General features: G+C 37.6%; 1 long non-coding RNA gene across 1 annotated transcript; it reads left to right on the top strand.

The window, feature by feature from the left end:
* Positions 1 to 2,532: 2,532 nt before the first annotated feature.
* LOC139600769 (uncharacterized) lies at positions 2,533 to 22,206 on the top strand. Its single transcript, XR_011682662.1, has 4 exons — positions 2,533 to 2,733; positions 17,867 to 17,951; positions 18,598 to 18,659; positions 21,323 to 22,206. It is a non-coding gene; the product is annotated as an uncharacterized lncRNA (long non-coding RNA).
* Positions 22,207 to 22,856: the final 650 nt, after the last annotated feature.

Below are 22,856 nucleotides of genomic sequence, written 5' to 3'. Positions count from 1 at the left end.
AAATCAAATCATATTTTCAGTGTGAACTATGTTAAATAAAACAGCCTCTCTGCTAGCTTATAAAAAATTGCAGACATCTTAGCTGTACAAAGTCTGTAGCATGTTTATCTGTTTGAAGGAACTAAGCCCTCACTTGCAGATGGATCAAGTTCAGCTCTTATTAAAATGAAACCAAATCAGTTTATAGAATAGAAATTATATCCTTAATTATTATGCAAGTATTATTCCCTATTGTTTGTAGACTTATTAGGTCAGCTGTACCTTTGTTAAAAAAAAAACAGAGGAAAAGAATTCAAAATGACTGAGCATGCAAAGAAAACTTCCAGCTGAGCAGGCAGTCGTTTTTGGAAGGAAAGCTGCAAAACCTCTCAGAAGGTGTTCCTGCGTAAAATGGCTGTGTGTTAGTGTGCTACAGCAGCAACTTGCTTTTTACAAACATCTCAAAGACAGCAGTGGACTTTGCCACCCCTCTAAGGCACAGTAAACCACAGCTTCAGCTCATCATCCTGAGCACTTGTACAGCATAGACAGAAGTGGGATGTGCAGAACAAGCCCTGCAACCCCAGCATGAAGCAGAGCATGTCAGGAAGAGAATAATACTGCAGGACACAACTTGTCTCCAGCTCTGAACTTGGATTGGCTATACATGCTCCCAAATCAGAAAGGGGCTTTCCAGTTTCTGAAAGCAGAACAGTCTTCTGAGCCTCTAGCACCCAATTAATTTTTGGTTATACTACTTAAACCAACATCTGCTTACCAGGCATGACTGACTGAGGGAAAAACCCCCCACAGCTTTCTTAATCATAGCAAAAGTAAATATTGAAGTAAGGTGACACTACATGGCAGTATGTCACTACAGGAATAAAATAATCTATTCTGTCCAAAAGTTATACATATAGTTGTTTTTTCACTTTTTTTTTCTTCCCTTTAATATTATATTAAAAGTAAATTAAATTCCTCAATTTATTCAGAGTAAAGGGATAAGACTGAAAGTTACCTTTGCCTAACTTGTTTATTGATCACATACAGTAAGATTTACATTTCTGCAGTTTCTATGTAATAGAGAGAAAGCGTTAATAAAAATTTAACAGAGAAGAAATAGATTAATATTGCAGCAGCATCAGTCTTAATGATTTCTGCTCATTTCCAATAATTTACTGATTTAGAGAAAGAATTTCAACAAATAATGTTTGTTAATGTCCATACCTAGCCAAATATTACTGTACATTCATAACTTTATTTCTTTCACATTTCATCAAGTCTCAGTGAGTGCAATAAATTTTTGTTCAGAAGCCACTTATATAACGTCCTTATACAATATACACAGCATAACTCAACCGACTAAACAAGCTTACAAAAGCTCAGAGAGAAGAGAGTAAGATAAAAGAAGAATAGAAGAAAAAACAATATTCTTTTAATCTTCTGTGGACTCTTTTTAATGTCAGTTACCAACAGATCTCCTTATTCAAGCAACTAACATGTGACATTTTCCAAAGATAGATCAGCAAAACGCCAAGCACAGTAGAGTGAATATGAAAAAAATAAACAAGGTAAAACTGGCATCAACCTCCTAAGACAGTATTCCCAAGCAAGCCAAAGGCCTGGTCTGTAAAGCCTGCAGGGACAATTATCCTTCTATCCATCTGCAAATGAAACCACAGTATGCCCTTCCTTCCAAAAGAGCAAAATTCTTGTAAGGTCAGATGTGCAGGAAGAAAAAAATCTTTTCTTCCCAAAAGCTTGTGCAAAGGAAAAGAATTTGCAGTCTTCACAACACATGAATTTTTCTTCTGCATTTTTATCTGCTGAACAAAAAACTGAACATAGTACTGTATTACTAATCAGTAGTTCACAGAAGTAAGGTACCATTTTGCTATTGGCTCTGTCAAAAATCAGCATTTCAGGGGGGAAAACAAATAGTGTAAATGACAGATAAACAAGTTTGCCTTCACCCACTCAAAAATTAATAGTTGATGTATACATACAGTGTAAAACTTCATCAATCCAAGACTGAGACAAAATAGGCAGGTGAACTACCACAAACAGAGCAAGAGTCATGGGCTTGGCTCCTGCACTTTGTGCTCTTGAAAGGTCTTCTGGAAGTCGAGCTCTATGGAGCTTGGTGTCCCTCAGATTAACTCCCTTAAGAGACTGTCTCACTTAGGAATTGGAAAATATCGAGCTCATACCAAAATTCATCTGGAACTACAAAGCAGAAAGCCTCTCCTTAGGAAAACAAAGCTAGAATGGATCTCAGAATGTTGTGTAGGACGTTGTCAGTTCCTGTGCCATGCCAATTGAGGCAAAAATCAGAGCATGGCCTCTCCTGTGGGGAGCGGCACCGCGGGAAGCACAGGGGAGGTCGCAGTTTGCACCATGGGCAGTGTTTGTGATCAGTGATCTGGTGCTTCGTGGGTTGAAATGTGCTGCCATGGCAGCGTGGGCTGAACTCCACAACAGTCAGGAATTAACCTGAATTAAAGGGAGATGCCCAGTTGTTAAGTCTGTTTTTATAATGTAGAATAACATCATTTAGTCTGCTGGAAGCAAAGGAGGCTGAATAACTCTCCAGCACTCCCCCTCCCACAAAATTCTCTCACTTATTTTGCTGCTAATGACTATCTGTCCCTTCCCTCTTCTCTAAATGCTCTTTTGCAATGGTCCTTCCTGTGATTTATATACATTAGAATTGCAAGCATGAATAAGAAGTACCTCAGTTTTTTATCATGCCGTGTAAGTACAACACATTCAACCTAATAAATGTTCATTCTTCAAATTTTTTAATAGTTTTATTACTGATAATGGGGGTTTCTGTACTTATTCATTAAATTTGTCAAGTCCCTTCTTTAGGAATTGATTTTGAATTTATAATACATTTTGCTCTGAATTAATATTAATGTGTAATTCTAAGCCACTTTTGTCCTGCCTTACTGGATTAATTTAATGTCTTTTTAAAGGTACAGCTCTATGTGACATCATTCCCCTGCCAGATTTATAACAGCCAATGAAGTCACCATTATAGCTTCTCATAATTTTCTTCTTTCACCAGTGGTGTAATATGCCATTATTCCTATTTCTCAATTATGAATCTAGCTTCTGGACAGGTAACCTTTACCTAGAATGCAATATTTAACTCACAATAATGGTAAGAAATACTTTACAGTTCCACTATGATTAATGAACCATATATCAGTATTAGCAATTTTCAGTATATTTTAGATGCAATAGAGATGAGAAACAGTATAGAATATAAGGGTTAATATAGTAAATGTTGCACATGTTTCTGAAAGAATCATATTTCTTTCCAGCTTTTAAATCCTAGTTCAAAATTTTGTTATTTGCTCTGCTTGTACCTACTTATAACACAGGTATTTCCTTGTATAAGGACATGCATATGAAATTACACTCAGTATTATATGAAAAATATCTATTGCATATTGTGTTTTCTTTTCCTTTTACCCTTGTTAATGACTGATTTAGTATGTTTGTGCTCCTTGTCCCAAGTTTAACTTCACTAGTATAGAAAGTAGGTGTGAAATTAATACCTTTCTGTAAAAACATTAATTTTGGCAGTTCAAACACTTGCAGCTATAAGCTGTACCTTGGGCAGGCTGTACCTTAAAGTCTGCACACTGGCTATTGGATCAGTCACATTTTGCCCTTTGGTTTCTCTCAGTTCCAGGGTCTCTTGGTTGAGAATGAGAGACATGTGTCTCTTCTTTCTGCCTCAGTGTAGTATTTGAAACTCCAAGTATTTTTTCTCCTTTCCTAATATTTAGACTTTGTGTGGTTTTTTGTGTGTATGTTGAATGGTGCAATGCCTTTGATTAGATTTATTATTTTATTATTTATATTATATTATATTATATTATATTATATTATATTATATTGACAAAAGTTTCACATCACAAAAAAATATTAGACCAATAGCTGGCCATAGTCATCATATAGGACCAGGTTTACACTAAGATTCTTTATTGTAACAAGAACAAGCAACCCACATATCTGTCTACAGAATAAATTTACATGGATACATCTCAATTGGTTCTGAAATTATCTTGAGTTTGGCAGTCATAGCTTTGGTGCCCTGGGCTAATATGACTGCAGGAAATAGATTTATGTTATCATAATTGTACAACATTTTTGGAAATGAGGTAAAATAGCATCTTGACAATCTAATCACATGAACAGTATCCCTGTTCCAAACTTCAGATGCTTTTAAGAAATAAATACTTGTGTGTGGTCTTTCTTCCCTTTCCCTCCTCAACAATGATTCTATTTCTACAGGGTCATAAAAAGGAAAATACTGCAAACATGGTGGTGAGGAGAAATTGAAAGTCAGAGAAATAGCAGAAAGAAGGAGGAAAAATATGACAGATGAAGCAAACTGCCTACTACCCTTGAGAAAGGTTTCCCTAGATTTTTAAACATGCATTATACTGTTGCGCACATTTTTCATTTATCAAACTTCCATTCTAAAAATTCCCTCATCATCTCTATACATTGAACTTCTCTAAGTTCATTGAAGAGCTCAGTTGAGAAATATTGATGTAGATGTTACTCTTTTCACAGCATTCAAAGTATTTATGGGGGCAATTTTGCTCCAGGATCATCACTTAACTCTTCTGTTTGCCACAGGGCAAACAGTTCCCCTAATAAATTTTTAAACTCTGAATGTGAGACTTATCTAACTGATTTTTACATTTAAATTCTTCAATTCAGGATTAAATTTACTAAGTTCCACCATATGTAAGCGTTTCTTCTTACCTTTCAAAGAAAAAAAAAAATAGAAATGGGCATGAAAAATAATTTAAAGGAACATAACCACTCCTGAAACAAAAGTTGTGTATCAGCCCCTGATTAAACCATACTTTTTCATTAAAGGATCAAATGTCCTTATTCCTGACAACTAGAGATAATGAAAAAATACAAACATGTGCTTTGTCTTTGTTGCAGGGTCAGGAGATACAATCACTCACTTAAACTATTAAATGTAATGCATACAAGCATAGGGAGATGAAAAGTGCCAGTTTAAATTAGCTTGACCTGTAGTGTTGACTCCTGGACAGATGGCATAATATACCCTGACTTCATTGCTGAGGCATTAGAAGCACACAGCAAGAGCCCATTGTGATATTAAGAAAAAGCTCACAAGTAAACTCAGACTGAGATCCAAAAACCTGTTGGCCCCCTGTGAGGCTCTTGGCTTCCTTTTGCCAGACCTATTACAATGTAGAATGAAGTCTTCTCAGTTTTAGCTGAAGCAGTGCAGTGCTCAGGCAATGAACACACATTTTCTACTTTGCTGTCTAGAGTGTGTTTTAGGGTGAGATTCAGAGTCCTAAAGACGAGGCTCACAAAGGGCAAACCAGTCAAAGTCAATGCATTCTTCCCAGGAGAAGGAAAAGCTAACTGTACCCAAACCTCACTGTTTGACAAAGCTGGCAAGACTCTTAAGGAGGAGTGTACAGGCATAAAAATTAGATAGATCTGTAGATCTTTCTATAGTATTTCTCATGACACAGCAAGAGTCTTCTAAAGAAGCCTTTCCCCCATAAATCTTTGCACTATTAGTAGAAACTGAAGGTTCTTACACACACACAACAAGCCACACATACTTTTTTGTAGATTTCAAATTTAAAGAGAAACAAAGGGCTTATCCAGCTTCTCTTTTGCATTCATTCTCAAAATTGGGAGAGTTGTCTCTCAAGTGAATATATAACTCACTGTCCAACATCCTGAGAAACAGAAGCAGGGGTGTAGAGTGCAGAGCACTAACAAAATAGCTGGGTATATAAACACAAAGAGATAAAGGCCAATGGCATCCAACCAAGCAAAAGGCAGTTAGGAAAGCAAAGTAATTAGCCATTTTTACAATGCATGGAAGTTGGCATCTTGAAAATGCTTGGCTCCAAATATCAGTGACACATCCATCTGTTTCTTCACTCGCATAAAATTGCAGCTATGCATTTTGGGAATGCAGAATTTCTGGGCTCTAAGTGGAATGGACACATCATAATACTGTGCTGTGCCCAGCATTCATCAAACAGGGTCACCTGCAGCTCTAAAGGTCATTTGGCATTTTATCTGGTCCTTTATAAAACTAGGGAAAATTATATCCCTGAAATCTCCTCATGCTTCTTTCTCCTGCAAAGGCAAAAAGCATAACAAAGGGCAAAGAAAGTTTAGAAAAGAGATGATGACATTGAATAACCTTGCATGGAAGGACTGTGTGGTGCTCTGTATGCCATGTTATTAATCTGAATAGACCTGCCCAAGCTTCTCCTACTCTTCAGCAATTTTTATGTACTGAGATAAATGTCCAAGAAGCCAGATAGTGATTTATTCCATAAAATGTACCAGATTGAAATTGTTCTTGCCAGTGACCACACTTTCCATTTTGTTTTGGGGCCATAGAGTAATCTGGCTGTTTCCCTCACCCTCAAAATCTTTATTATTTTACAACCATAAAGTTTTGGAAGCTCTCATTTTAAAGGAAGAAATTATGTTAAAACTAGGCAAAAATAGACAAAAATATTGTCACCTACAAGTCAATTTAACATAAAATGACAATCATTCAACCTCAAAGTCTGGCAGTAATCTGTGGGTCTTAATTCAGGCATCACTACATCTTGCAGATTTTCCAGGCATTTGCTTTTAAAATTGTGTTCCGCCTTTGTTACATGGCTTGCAGAAAGCCTGCAAGAAATAAAGTATCAAATGTGGTTTATTTTCAGCACAGACCATCTATTACAGTATGAATGATTTCTCTAAAGTTTCAAGCACCTAACAAGAGAATGATTTGTGTTCCCAAGTCTGAGGTTTTTTCTAAATAGTCCAATAAAAGATATTTAATCCTACTAATACTGCCTTGCCTAAAATTAGGCACCTGAGTAAGAAGGTTGAATTTAGGCATTCTGGCACCTGCTTTGTTAATTTAAAGCACCCTCTTAAATTTAAACATATTTAAGTACCAACACCAAAAGTGTTGGGCTGTTTCCATTAATCTATTTCAAAAAGAAAAAAAAAAGGAGAAAAAATAACACACATTTATCTCCCTGACTAAATTTAATCATGCATATTAAAAATGTTGGCTTTTATGACTAATGGAAAGTTGAAATACTTTCTCACTGTATTATTTTAAAGGACTTGCAACACAGTGGAGTTTTCTGAGCAATCACAACACTGTGCATACACACCCTGCTTCTTATTTATACCCCAATAGCACTGAGGCAGTGGATAATGGCTCCACTGTTGCAGTTACTGTACAGACAAAACTGTTGCAGCAACCTTTGCCAAATGTACAGTTTGGGTTAAGACTGAGCTGGAGGTGAAGGTCTAATCAGAGAGCACTCAGAGCAAGTGAGGGAATATTAAAAGCTCCCTTGCAGTTCAGAGCAAAGAGAGGCCTCTAAGTAGGGCAGATCTCCATTCCGGGCTGTCAGAAGGCTGAGTTGTAACATGAGCTGGGTTCCATTTGCTTTTCCATTTATATAAAAACCTTTTTGTTTCTTTTGTTATAAACTTAGACCTCCAGAATAAAGCCTGGAGGAAGGGGGGAGGGAGAGGAGCACTTGCTGCCTGAAAGATGCAGTTTGTTGTTTGACCACTGTATGCAGAATATAGTTCCTAGCTATCTGTCCAGTTTGCAGCAGCTCCTCTATACCAGATAAAATTCCTTAAAAAATAAAGCTCATGCCCACATCCAGAGAATCTGACCCAGTCCCTGCCCCCAAGGACCCCACATTGCAGAGGAAAGACTAAAGCACACATGGAAAGAAGAGCAAGAATGGTTTCCTTTTACAATACTCATGGAAAAGGTCAGTCTTTAGGAGATGTTTTAAGATGGGAAGACCTTGGCAAATCCAGACTTCAAAAGCTGGTCATAGCAGAGAGGAAGAAATCAATAGGATGGGAATAGGGTTAGCATATTAAAAAAGCTCTCTATTTGACATTCCTGATAGCAAAGGGAGCAGACCTTGGACAGAAGGAGATAAACCTGGGAGGAAGCTGTCTCCAGGGGCAGCTGCATCTATCGAGCATGCTAAGGGACAGCAGATCGGTTATAAAGAAGAATGATGTATTGATCATGCAAGAGCAGCATATACTGACATCTGCTTCTAAGAGATTAAAACAGGGGGAATAATAAGTGGTAGGACCTTACAAGAGTTAACCTGGAAGATGATGAGTGAAAGCAAAAATATAAGTGTTCTACTTTTCTGCAAGAGAAGACATATTTACCTCTTAGTCATGCACAGAGGAAGCTACACAAGCTGTGTTGATATATTGGTGAAGGAAACTATAAAGAAATTGAAATGCTTTACTCAGCTGAGACTTATGAGTAGTAATAAACAACAGCAACTTTGCTTTTCATAAAATCAGTTTTCATCACTGCTTTTATGCAGAACCCTTATCACTGATCCCATTTTACAGAAGAGGGAAAAATGGCATACAGCTAGGTGATACAAATCACCTAGGGCTGCTGAGTGTGGCAGTACAGCCAAGGACAGTGCTTGGAAAACCCCACAGCATTTCACTCAAGCAGCTGCATTCCTGCTGAAGCCAAATGCAGCCACAGCTGAAGGGAATGAAGGGGGGAAGCTCTTTTGCAACAAGCAATGTGGGATTCTTGAGAAGAGAAAACTAACTTCCAGGTGGGACATCCCTCTGTGAATTTCCACTGAGCAGGTTGAGTGCCTGCATAGTTCCTGTATATAACACAGGGATTAAAAAAATTCACTCTCTCTGCAAATGTAAACTCTAGTTTTGTTTTTCTGTTCAGTTACCTACAACAGTTTATCTTGGGGCTTGTTGTCAAGACAACAAAACCTGAAAAGAGAGAGAGTTGCAGTAAATAGCCAATTATTAAGCAACAAATTAGGTCTGTACATGTTTTACTATGTTAAATTTAAATTGAAAGAATGATGCATCTCAAAAAAAACAGAAATTCCAGTTTGGAAAGCAGTGATATGACTAACTGTTGGTGGTTTGTGTGAGCTCTGTAACTGAAGCTACTGAAGGAATTAGGCAAAAAATTGGTAAAAGGTAAACAGAAAACAAATTTCAGAAACCTGCAAAGTGATAGGAAATTTAGTTTTGAGACTGTCCTCAGATGTACTCTCTCATTTAAAAATGACAGAGGAGAGCTCCTCGTGATGAATATTTCAGTAACTGTCTACTACTGTCTAAATCATAGGCTTTAAGGCTATATATTTAAGGAGAAGGATGAAACAAGTAATGAAGACATTTGAAGGTGGTAGCTATTTCAGGATTAACTATAGACACCTCTCTACAAAATGGCAAGTGGCTTATTACTGCATGTGCCAATGAAAAACCTGCTCAGAAAGACATGAAAAGTATTGTCAACACTTATACATACATTGAGGAAGTCAGTGAAAATATGGTGAACACAAAGGAAGAGCCCTATTGTTCAGACACAACCAGAAAACTGCATGACATTCCCATGCTCTATGAGCTCCCAGTGATTATGGAAAATATAAGGGCTGAATGCTCATAAGGTGAGTAAGAATTTCATATGAACTATCACTTGGATGGTAGCTCTGCCCTGCCTTTGCCATTTTGAGCCTCCCTGCTTCCTCTACCACTGATGCTGGGGGCTGAAATGCTCAGAGGTGAAAGAATTACAATGGGAGCAACAGTCTTCTTTTTCTTTCCTCCTACGAATCCCACAGGGGCCCAGAAACCACATTTTATATCAGATTTTGAGGGCTGAGTTCTCAGCCAGTGTTCTGTAAAACATGCTTTTTCATGTTATAAAACCAGAAAAAGCCAACAGCATTAACATTTTAAATTTGATTCTGTTAAAACAGGCTTATTTCTATTTCCTTCTGTTCCTTTTTTTTTTTTTTTTTTTTTTTTTTTTTTTTTTTTTAATTATTCCAAAGCCTATAGTGGCGAGTTTGACATTTGGCCAAGTTTCAGCATGAAATTTTATAGCTGAGATAATACAAGCTTCTGTAAAATGAAGTAGGAAATGCTTCCAGTTAGCTTTAACAATAAATGCAAAGGGAAAAGTTGCTTCTGAAATAAGGCTTTTTCCTCTACTTATTACTAACAAGTGCTGGAAGAGATTACTTTTTTATAGGTGCTATTTATCTTCTGCTTCTCCTTGTTATTGGTTTATAAACATATAAAGAACATGTAAAACATATCTAAGTAAATTTTTTAACAGCACAGACATACACAAAGTCTCAGAATCCACTGTCATGCTGCTTTTCAATAGCATAATGCCATTCATTTAATCAACATATTCCTGAATTTTATTCCTGATTTACAAGCCACAGAAGTAAATCAGAATCTGATCCACAGAGCAATAAGATCTTTCTCCGTAAAATTTGGTTTTAAATGTTAAATAGTCAGTGCCGCAATGATCAAAAGATGCCACAACAGTAGCAGCATCTCTGTTATTCTGAAATTTTCTTGCTTGTAAACTTCAGACAAAACCTCTTTTTGTTTGTTGATGTGAGCATTTTAACAGGAAACAGGAGTTCAGCCACTAAAAAGCACTTTTTTTCCAACACAAATTTCACCATTGTACTGTGATTGACAGCCATCCCAATGTCTATAAACAACCTACAAGCCTCCCAAATTGACCATTCAGTTCCTGCATCCAACATTTAAACACTGAGCGGTTTTTGCGCTCAATAAAATTCCTTTTCATTTCACCCTGGGTTGCCATGTCTCTTCAAACAGAGACAGAAAAGCAGTGCTCTGTGTCAGACAGATTTTAATTTTCAGTCCTCATCCATTCGTACAATGTAGACACAAGCAAACAAACCCTACCCAAAGCCTAGCAACCCACAGTTTAAACAGTCAATGCATATGAGCTACGGGATGAAGGCCTGGACCTGTTCACACATGAATAAAGAAGATTAAGATTTTCTTTCAAAGACATGAAGCCTTTTTGACAGCCTGTGTCAACAGCGCTGTCTGCCTCTCAATGTGAAACAGTCTTCTATCACAGGTTCCCACAGGGAGGTCTTGCTTATTAGCATGCTTTACACTTCCATTCCTTGTCAGTATTTAATTTAAGAATAAGGGTGCAAAGTTTTGCAAACTCTTACTTACCCACAATGAAAGGATAACTTACTGGAGACACTGAAAGGAAATACCAGCTAACATGAACACCTACAGAGTACATTTTTAAAGAGGATAACCTAGAAAAAAAAAAAGAGAAGAAAGCAGTGGATACAGTTGTGTTCTCTATTTGTCATTGCAAAAATATACCAGTAAATTTGTTGATCACAGAATGTCTCTTCTAGCAGGTTACTTTTGTAGAATTCTCTTCAGCCTGCACTCTAAGTGTAACACGAGTGCTGCCATGCAGGGCAATACCAACTAAAATTTTGGACATAACAAAAATATCCATCAAAACAGCAGCAATAATACTGACTTGGTTCATACATTGAAGGGGGTCTTCAAAGTGAACTGAACCCACTGCTATCACAGGCAATATGACATATAATCCCCCTCAAAAAGCGACCAAGTGCTCTTCCAAAACAACACTGTGAACAACAAAAAGCCAAACCCATTGTTTTCATTCAAGAGAAAGATTAGTCCTGGCTGAAACAATTTAGATTCTGTTTCTCTAAATGAATGACAGCCCCAAGTCACCATTACAGATTGATGTTATCATATTGTTTAAAATCAAAATATTCTAAGACTCCAATCTTGCAAACATACTTAGGTAGCTGTTTAGAAAAAGAAGTGAGTGGTCCCAGTTAAGGCAATTTCATCATGCAGATGTAAAGCACATGCAGCTTTCAGGACTGTAGTTTAAATTTCTGGAACTAAAAATAGTAGGAAAAAACCTGTACTTCCTGCAATATTGGCAAAACATTGTTTTTTCAGGAACAAACAAAAAATGTTACTTCTGTATTTGCTCATTTCTTGAGTAGGACCACAGATTTCTTACCAGTTTGATCATCTAACTTAATATTAAAAAATCACTTTGAAATTATCACAGGAGAAAGCTAGATGTTCAGGGTAGAAAAAAAATTATTGCAACAAGGAACAGATTATGTCTCAGCAAAATAAGTGGGAAAAGCTCCAAATTTATCTCAATATTGGACTTAAAACAAGATGATTATATAAGAATGGTCCTGAAAGCCAAGTCATAATCCATATCATGGGAAGTAAGATTTCAGGCAGAAAAATTATAAAGAATTCTTTTTTTTCAAAATCTCTAAGATTTTTCCTAAAGCTCAAAATAATTTCTATCTACATGCTTTAGGGATTTTTTTAATAAATTGTGCAGCTAAAAGAAGGGAAAATGAAGGTTTTGTGGTTCTAATGTCAAATTCAACATGAGATACAGAAAGAGCTGAATGACCTTGTAACTAGAAATAAACAGCTGAGACAAGGAAGGATAATTAGGATTACAAGGATCAACATTTAATGCATCAAAAATCTTCCTTTAAAGCAGTGGACTGTACACAGAAATGAATCATAGTCTTTTACAAGTATCTGCTTAGCAGATGCTTTTAACAGTGTTCCTGATTTTTTCCCTCTGTGAAGGTCACAAATGAGTGTGTGAAAGCTAATACAATCACGTAAAAGATGCACTTCCTTTTATCCTTCAATACGTCTCAAAGAAAATTATCTAGGTTTTTAATTATTTATTTTTAAGATAGTACACTTTGAGTTCAACAATTTGATTCTAGCTAACATGTATTTCTGTCAAGCAAGTATGCGACTCAGTGCACTGCAGTTATAATTCATAACATATTCAGTTATGTTCTCAAAGCTACATATTTGTTTAACAGAAATAAATGTCATCTCAAGTTTTAATTTGCTAAAGTTAAATTTGTCTAGCCATCTAGAGGAAAATTACATAGGTCAAAACACAAAGAAAATAAGTAAAGAAGATGTACAAATACAATGTATAAAGGACCCTGGATTTTATTCTCCCTGATGTCTGTTATTTACAGGTATTAATTTTGAGAAGGAACACTAGGTTCTAGCAGCAGTTAGTGGCAGGCCTACAAATAAACCATCATTTCCACTATAAAAGCAAAAAAACTCTTCAACAAATAAAGTAGTTGATTTTTATTTTCTGATCAGTTCTTTAAAGTTATAACATAAAAGATATGTCCATGTCCTAGCATCTTTTTTTTTCTACCCACAAATTAATTTATTCACTGTCTCTCAGTGTCTTGGGATGCAGTCTTTAGCTTTGGTTTGGTTTAGGTTTTTTTGGTTTTATTTGAGATAGATGCACTACATGGAATAAAACACACTTTTAATATTTCAATGGACAGTGCATACTATTTGCAAGAAACACTTTAAAAGTAATTTGGAGACCCCTGAGTAATTTCACTCACAGACAGGGACTTATCAGAGTGTCACACTTGTTTAAAAAAAGGTTCTAACCCCCCCCTTTAGAATTGTTAGTTTTTAAAAAAAATCTCTAAAATTCTGTGATTTTGATATTTTTGTGTTAATTTTAATCAACACACAAGCTCCATGACAAATTTGGTCAGTAAAGAAGTTCAGCACAGCCTTGTTGAAGACGCCTTTCAACATGGCTGCCATGTCCCCTTATTCTTTCCCAGCTGACCTCAGTGGGCTGTGATTTTTCAAGTGGTATTTCTGTCTCTTTGTTCTTAATGGGATTCTCTTGTCTCCATCTCCTCACCAGTTACGAGGTCATCCTTCTCCCTGGGGGCATTTGGCTTTACTGTCATGGAGCACAATGGGAAATAGCCACCCTTCAAGCAGCTGTCAGCAAGTTTCTCTGAAGCACAAGGATTGAGGGAACAGTGGTGGTGCTGGTGGTGGTATTTCATAACTTTCAGTGGAGCTGGCAGGAGCAAATATGACCACATCTATTAAATCCTTCTCAGGAGTCCTCACGCACATTAGATCCACTTGACAGCTTAGGCAGGAAAGAGGAAGAAACTTGTTTTAAGTGTGTGTCTGACAGAAGGGAAAATTTAGGAATATGTGCTAGGGCATGGGGATTTAGGAGAGACTGGGCAAAGGTTGGCAGATGGGAGGAGAGAAAGTATGGATATTGCTTAACCATGGGCAGCTATTCCCACTCATTTATCTGGGGGATCTTTGAAGATATTTATGTAACATATAGACAGGACTAGTGGCTGCCAGAGTCAAGAATTTCCAAAATTTGTCTTTGACTGAAACATTCTGGTAGCTTCAGCTATTTCAGTCATTGAAGAGACATCCAACACTGGGTAGGAGTAGGAGGAGTGCTCCAGCTTGCAAACTCAGAGGCAGCACCCTTGTACATTTGTGCCCTTACCATCAGTTTACACAGACTGACAGGCTGTCCCACAGACACTGGATTTTCACAATCATGATTCATCTGTTACTGTATGGCATGCGTGGCACAAAATTACAGGGAAACAGTTGTTCAAATTTGGTCTTTCTTTAACTGAGAGTTGGTAACGTGAATTGCTCACACAGCTCATGGGGTTTCTTCTTTTTACTTAATCCCCATGTGATACACCTGTTCCTGGTCATGGGGAAAAAGGACACATTCTGATTTAGCTTTTGTGTTTTGTTAATGATTTATCAAAATACTGAAGTGTTTAAACTAAAAACCAAAATCAGTATCTATTTTGAGATGTTATCCCAGCACCTTGCATTTTTTTCATTCACCAAGGACCCTGACTAGTCTACTGCTTCAACTGAAGTTCCTTAAGTTTCTCCCTTGGTACATAGTCCATGACACTGTATTTCCCATTGGAAGCTTGTAAAGAAATTTTGGGTTGGGCACAGAAATGCCCCAAATAGCATCTTACAGGCAGCCCCTGACTTTGTGCTCCTTGACATGCACAGCTCATAATGTTCACTCAGTCAATATTTTCAGAGGGAGTTTTACAAATGATCATATTCCAAACATATGGGACACGTCCCAGCATCAGTGATGAATTGCATGACCCCTCCACTGTGCCCTGCTACAGGAACACAATACAAAATGTGAGCCCCCTCTATTCAATTTATTATCACATCACAATCCTCAAACGTCACTTGGTGGCATTAAGAGCATGGCCCTTCATCCTGTCTTATTCAGGTTTGCTCAGAGTGTGAATGTGTCCCAAAGTGTTAGACCTGGTATCTCAGGTAAGCAAGAATGAGGTCAAAATTAAGAGTTGTTTCTGTCCTCACAGCTGTGAGGCTGGCTGACCATACTTGAGAGCAACAGTAAATTCCTTCTGAATATTTTGGGGCAGTAATGAACAACTTTCCCTTTGCCACACAGCAAAACTGTGAGAAGTAAAGGGAGTTGGAAGGGTAGTGCAGGATGAGAAAAATCAGTTGAAGAAGCCTCTAGTCCTTCTGGGTCCTGAATTCCACTCAACAAAGGGAAGGAGCAGATGCAGGGACTGGAGGTATCTCTGGGCATGTGAACACTGAAGAAACTCAATCACTCAAGAAACACTGATGATACCTAACAAATGGTGGTGCTTATAGGATTCAACTATTTTGCAGAATGACTTTTTATTCATCAGTGTTGGACCTTAATCCATAATATTTCAAAATTCTGTGTCAGGTGATGTGTGATCAAGCAGATTCCTAGTTGTCCTTGTACTTGTTACCCTCACCACAAAGGCAAATAAGGTAAAAAGCAGTTACTTAATGTTTCATAATTTATAGTCTGTTTGACATTCATTCAGTTTACTCATCTTGTTCCTAATCCTAAAATAACCAGCTTTAAAACAGGGTATTCTGCAGATTTTTACAACTTTATAACATCTGCACCAAATATTGTGGGAATGTTTTAACCCAAGTTCCAAAATTATACATGATTTAATAAGGGAGTTGTTTATGTTGGTTAAACAAGTCAGCTATTGAAAACAGATTCACAGAGGATAAACAGCTCTAGTATGTGAATTGTTTAGGTTTATTGCATTGTCCATAAGTATATTTAAATATCAGTTATTAAATTAGGTTACTAAACTAGCTTAGCCTTACATATTTATGTTTGGGGACCTTGTATAACATTTTGTGGCACAATGTTAATCCACCTATTAGCATTTTCAACTTAACCTGTTTGAAGAGTAACAGGAAAACAGGAACAGCATCAACAGGAAATGTTAAACAGCTATCAATGTGTTTATCTTTGAAGATTTCCTGTCTGTAAATACAGTAATTTTTGCACTGCTGTTGTTGACAGTTCACTGTGAGGAGTTTTAAGCTTTTGTAACTATGGCTCCACCTTCATGAAAAGTACACTTTCCTTGAAAAGTACATAATGAATTGCTAATTTTGCACTACAACCTAGAGTTGACTGGTTTAGTAATACAAAATCTACTTGAGGTCCCAAAAGGTACAGTGACATCCCTCTTTGTGAAATAGTTTTCATGTCTCTTAAATTAATTAAAATTAATGTGAACTCTTTTCTTTGCAATTTCAGTGTAGCTTTAAAAAGTCATAATAAAATGCAGTTCCTGCTCCAGCATGCCAATAATCTAAAATAAGTGGATAAAATATATAAAGAGAAGATGTAACTAGTAAGTATAGCAGTGATAGCAATCAATGACTTTTTTCTTAAACATTGTTCTTTTGCATCCACTTCTCTGCAAGTTTCTCTCCTATAGACTAGTGAGCCTGGAGATTATCTTTACAAAGCATTGCCAGAAGATGAAAATTAAGGAGTAGAATAAGTTATGGAGGTCAGGAGGAAGATGGGTGTGGGTGGATGAGGAAAGAAAATTATGTACAGTCATTAGCAAAGCACCTCGCACTTAGACAACATGTAAGAAGGCAGATGTCATGCATTTGCTAAAGTATATTTCCACCTGTTCTCTATTCCCCATCCTCACATCCCCACACACAGCTCTACATTCCTTCACCAGGACAAAGGAAGCTTAACTGTGTTAACGTCAGGGTTAAGAGTTTCCTTCCAGTGATCATTTTTATGTGAGAGAACACACTCCTTTCTTTTTAACAACACTTGGCTCACTAGCAGGAGAAAGTGACAAAATTTGGGCAAGAAGGCATCCAAGGTTTATAATCCACAAAGCCAACTCTTCCCACTGCTCTCTGCCAGGCTCCTAGCAGATGTTATTCTGCAGGTAGTGCCAGGAGCCAACTGCTGCTCCTGTTAGAAAAAGCCATTCAGCTCACCTGCTGAAGGCAGGAGTTTTGCTGCAACTACTGCAGCCAGTTCATATTCTCTAACTTGAACAATCCAGTCTCTCCCCCTGGGTTACAGGACCAGGGACCACAGGAGACACAGATGCTTGACTGGATAATTGAGACCTAAGCATGGCTAGACAGGAATTGCAGCCACCTGGTTTTCACACAGGCACAGCTCTTGCCCTGCCAGGGAGGCAAGCTCAATGCAGGCTTCTGAGAAAACATCATTTCATCAGATGCCAAACACCCAGCAGTGGCACACACTTTCTTCTTTGTTCTCTGCAACACAGAGCCAGTGGTCTGATTTCTGCCTTCCCAAAGGCAAGGCTAATTGTCTCTCAGTGATCCATAGAGCAGCAAAAAAAACGATGTGTTGAGAATAGATATCAGACAAGATAAGAGCAAAGAGAGGCATACTGATCATTCTTCCTCTTCAGCCCTCAGCAAGCAAGGAGATTTGAGCTGTTTTGTCACAGACCAATACTGGAGCTTCTGTGGCATGGCCACAACTAGCCAAGTAAGTGGTGAACCAAGTCTAGCACATGCCCATTAAGGTAATAAAACATGAACAATTACAAGTACTCAGATCTCAGATTAGTATCAGTAAAGTCTTTTGCACTATCATTTATCACAACTGCTTCAACACCATGCACAAGTTCTTGTTTAATACTGACTCACACAAAAGTGTATCTAAAATTCAAGTGATAAACAACTCCTAGTTCTAACTTTTGTTCTTTCCCAGTTCCAACAAGACCTGTCCATAAATTATTAGACAGGATGGGATCAGAGTGTGATTGAGGAAAGTCACAAGAAATCTGAAGCTTTTGGTAAGTTTAGCAGAATAGCAACAGAACGCAGCTGACAAATACAGTAACACAAATCATAAAGCCTTATTGTCAGTAGTGGAAAAAAACCTTTATTTGACTAGCCCCACTTTAACAAAACACTTACTTTTTCCACAAGTGAAATATTGGGTGATTTTGTTGTTGGGAGTGAGTTGAGGTCTGATATGCCTGGTTAGTCTTTGGTGGGTAATTCATTTGGATCCTGAACACCTAGGCCAGATGTTTGCATTTAATAGGTCAGTGAGTCTCATAAGCAAGTCATTATTTAATAGCAGAATTGGGTATTTCAGCATCTCTCTCTCCCTTTCCGCTACCAAGCAGACATAGTGTCACACATGCACGCTTTTATCACTTGTGTGCAGCATACTGTAGGCATTCAACAGCTGTAAGAGCTGTGTGTGAAAGACTGATGTAATTCTCTGCTGTTTATGAGAGCTCTGACTGTAGGTTTAGAGGATACAAAGGTTTAAGTATTCTATATCTGGGACAGACTCAGAGGTGAAGCAGAAAAAGAGAGTCATGTTTGGAATATAATACAAGTGTGACACAAGTACCACAACATTCATCTGTTAAGTCCTCCTACTGCCTAATTTGAATCATGGCTTTATTCATTAAATTGCATTCACAGGTAGATACTTTACTGAGCTGTCAGCCTTTCCTTAATGTGAATCTGGAAGTGAGTTCATTGGGGTAAGTCTGAATTCCAGGTCTTTTTCTTCAAATGTTCATTTTCTTCACAAAATTATTTTCCATTCAGTCCGGTGGGATAAGGTAGGATTTGGCTCATCACAATTTCAAAGATTCAAAAAGTTTCAAACATTGGATTGTAAATGAACCTGTGATACCCACAATGTATGAAGAAATTTAATTACCAACTGAATTTAGATCTGTATACAAATAAGTAGAAAACAGTCAAGAAGTGTAATTTTGAAGCTTATCAAATATATTTTGCCCCTTTTTCTCCATTGTTGAAGCTGTCAACTCCCACTAAGTAAAGGAGATTTTTCAAAGTGACAGGACATAATTCGGAGCCACAATTGATGAAAAACAAAAAGAATTGCTATTCTTAATACCAAGTGACTTTATTTCCAATTATTAAATATTAAAATATGATTCTGAGTAGCACTGTTAATCAGAAGGATATCTTTGTATAATCCAGAATTTTAGAGTGGGATAATGTCCTGAAATTATATTTAAAAATGAGACTTAAAACAAAAGTAGCATCCATTAATATGAAAGAACAGATCCTTTTAGACACATAATTAAAATTAGGTATTGAAATCCAGCAATATAACTGAAGTATATAAACATAGTCTCATAGTATCAATACATAGCTAAGTGTTGAAAGAAACTTTAAAGTGAATATGGAATAAATTAATTAGAATCCCCAAGTTCACCTCATGTTAAACATGGATGATAACAATGCCTTATTGCATATTTTTTTTCCACAGTGACTTTTATTTTGAGTGTCTCAGAAGTTTGCCATATTTCAATTGTTCTCCCTGAAATATGTAATGCTGTTTGCTTATTTCAGGCTGAGTTCTTCTAGAGTGTCATCTTAAATGCTTCACCCATTTCCAGGAAGAGTATTAAGGTTAAGATGGTGTTGTCCATGTAAAAATCCTTCCTGCTGCCTCATGAAAAAAGTCTGTTATCCTTGCTGCTTGGAGTAGAGGCATGAATCTGCTCAGGAGGTTTCTTGCCAAAAAAAATCCATGTCAATTAAAATGTTGATGGAGACAGCTCTGGAAAGCACATTGCCACATGCTCCAGACAGTCAGCTGAAGCCTGGCAGCTAAATTTTCCAAGGATTTTCTGGGCCTTGTGCATGCCTTATCCCCATACATGGACAAGGGGCAGAGCTAACAATGCTCCTGGTTCTAGCCCACCTTCTGCACCACTTTACATTCTTAAAATGACAACTTCTGAAGCCCTCCTGAGCTTAAGAAAATTTTAGTTGTCAATATTTTTAAGAGAAGGTTTCCAGAACTCACTCTTATAATGAAAAGCCTGAAAATGCAGTGTAGCTACATGGTAAAATCTTAAAAAAAATAATTGAGAATAAATAAAACCCAAGAAGTCTAATAAAAAGAACAAGAGAAGTTTGGGGGTTTTTTAATACAGTCCTGTGACTGTGAAGGCAGTTTCATGATCTGTCGTGGTCTACGTCCTGATATTTCAAATGCTTGTGGCTGAGAATACTGGAAATATGCATGTTTCCCTGGGAGAAATGCTGCACGGGATGGAGCAGTTTTGTCATGCCATTAGTCCAGAACCAAGACAGAAAACCAGTTTCTATCCATCAGGCATGCCATTCACATTGGTGTCCTGGCAGTAAAGGAAAGAATCCGATCCAAGGGGAAAGAGAGACAAGGAAACAAAAGGCATATGTTGAGAGAGGTCAGAAGCTGAGGCTCTGGACGAAAGCAGGAGAGGGCTGAGAAGCAGAAATAAGCATGTCTATAGACAAGTGGTGAAATTGCTCCCTTTAGAAATCTGGGAAGAAAAGCAGCAGTCCTGGGTCCCTCTGTAGTGCAATGAAACACTGCTGTGAAAACCACTGCTAAAATGTGTGGCTTAGCACTAGGTAATAGCCAACCACTGCAAGTGTGGACTGGGGTCTTAGCTGAGCCCTGAAGTTTCCAGTCTTGTTGGCCCTGCAGTTGTGGAGACTCCTTCCTTCCCTTGCTCCTTCCCTGCTCCCATGTTAAAGACAACCATGCATCATGGAACACATTAAAACAAAGAATCCCTCGCAAAAGTGACAACAGTCAGAATTAACATGGTTACAAATCCACCTTTTATACATGATCATTATGGAAGTCTCGTACTGCCCATTTCTTGCACAGCCTCCTTTGTAGGATTATTGAACAGACAACAGCTGCTACATGGCTCACAGTTCAATACTTTTTCTCAGATTAATGTATTAAATACAGTACAAGTATTTTTCCCCATCTTTGAATTCAGTCCTATTGTTGGTACTATCACAATAGCTTAACAAATAAGGATGATTTTCCTGGAGAAGTTCTCTTTCCATTTCTCATAACTAGTGCTGGGATTGGCAGTAAGCAGCTGTGAGGAAGTTAATTAAAAGTATTTGATCATCTTTGCATGAAGAATTCTGTGACAGAAGCAGAGAAAAGAGCCAATTCCATGTTAGTGTATTTTTCAGTTTCTTGTAGTACTAATATTGTCCTTTCTCTTCTTGAAAGCCTCTGTTTTATTCACTGACACCTTTCAGCTTCTGTAAAAACATATCAAGTGTTCCCACAAGCAGACTCATGCAATAAATCAGGTGAACAAAGCTCCGTAGATGTAGGACTAGCTCCTGCCCTTGGGATTTCTTTTTGCAGGTTATGTTGGCACCATGACTTCTGGCTCTGAGCCCAGCTGCAAGGAGAGATGTGTGCCTCCCACCACCTCCTCCCAGAAGGATGTCATCAAGGCAACCCCGCCAGGTCCCAGCACCTGGCCAAATGGAAGAACAGCAAATGACTGGGTGGAAAGATTCCAGACAGAGCTGGACTGGCAGCTGGATCTTGCCCTCACTGTGTTCTGTGCACTTAATAGGTATTGCAATTATCATGTAATTAAAGGACATCATAACATGTACAAGTAGGTTGAATTAATATTACTTAGGCAGTTTAACCCCAGCAATTATTAACTTCTCAGTGCTTGACTTGGAATCTTAGCATTCATGTAAAGTAGTTTTCTGGATGTAACAGTCTTTACTTATCTGACAATATGCTTCATGCTTCGTTTGCCAGAAATGTTATGAGCTTTGAGTCAACACATTAGGAGCATGTCTCTGTTTTCAGCGGCAGAAGGCCAACTTTTAATTTCACTTATTTGCCACTGGCTAAACTGTGTCATTTCCTAAACATTTCTTAATTTTTTAAATAAACACCTAACCAGTATTTCAATATACTAAAACAGAGTGTCCAAGTGAGTGGAAGGGGGAACAGAAATATGTGGTAAGGTGTTATATATGGGGGAACTCTACTCCATTTTTATTCTGACAGCATAGGGTGAAAATTTTTTGTATATACTCCTCCATGTTTCAATTTATTGGAAGTTTTATTTTGGGTTCAGCTATATTTTGCTTTGAGCAGGATTCTGTTTAATGTGCTGTACAGTTTTGTATACACAACATACCATGTTACAGAATAAAACAGCAGTGCAAAGTACAAGGTAGCTTGCGTGTCCCTAGAAATACAGCAGCATGGATTAACAAGATTTGGATATGCCTACTAAAACATTTGGCTAATGACACATTATCATATTAAGAAGTCAGATGATTTTACTTTTTCTGTGGAACAGTGGATTAAAAAGACACCAGCACTGTCCTCCAGCAGTGCCTATCTGCATTCCCTGTGTATGCTGCCAGTGTTCAATAGCAGAGAATCTCTATTCTTAGGGTAAAAAAGCTCCTGTAAACTATTACAATTTTTTATGTGAATTCCCTGCAATATTGAGACTCTATTGTTACCAGTGTGTATTTGCTCACAAGAGTACTGCCTCTGTTTGACAGATGCAGTTAAAATAAAGTTAACCTTTTTAGAGGAACTGGGGAGAACTGTGTTGAGAATGAGAATAATAATTAAATGTAATCTGTCACCAGACCGTAAATGTATATCAGATTGCAAATGTAATCTGTAAACAGAAGTTTTTTTAAATATCTGGGGTATGCTGTTGCTAACTGTGTCCCACATTTACACTGAGGATTTTACTATTCATCTGAATGCTACCTCTTCAACAAATGGAACTTTTCCTTCTTCCTGACTGAAGGGCTTATTGCTGACTTTGATTACTCAGGTATTGCCATCATCACCTGAGCAGACTTCACACCCAGAAGTCATTCCCAATTACAAAAACAGAACAAAACAG

Source organism: Agelaius tricolor, unplaced genomic scaffold (assembly GCF_023055355.1).
Source record: "Agelaius tricolor isolate 1412-34295 unplaced genomic scaffold, bAgeTri1.0.p SCAF_2, whole genome shotgun sequence".
Taxonomy (NCBI): Eukaryota; Metazoa; Chordata; class Aves; order Passeriformes; family Icteridae; genus Agelaius; species Agelaius tricolor.
This window is presented reverse-complemented; position numbering and strand designations above follow the sequence as displayed.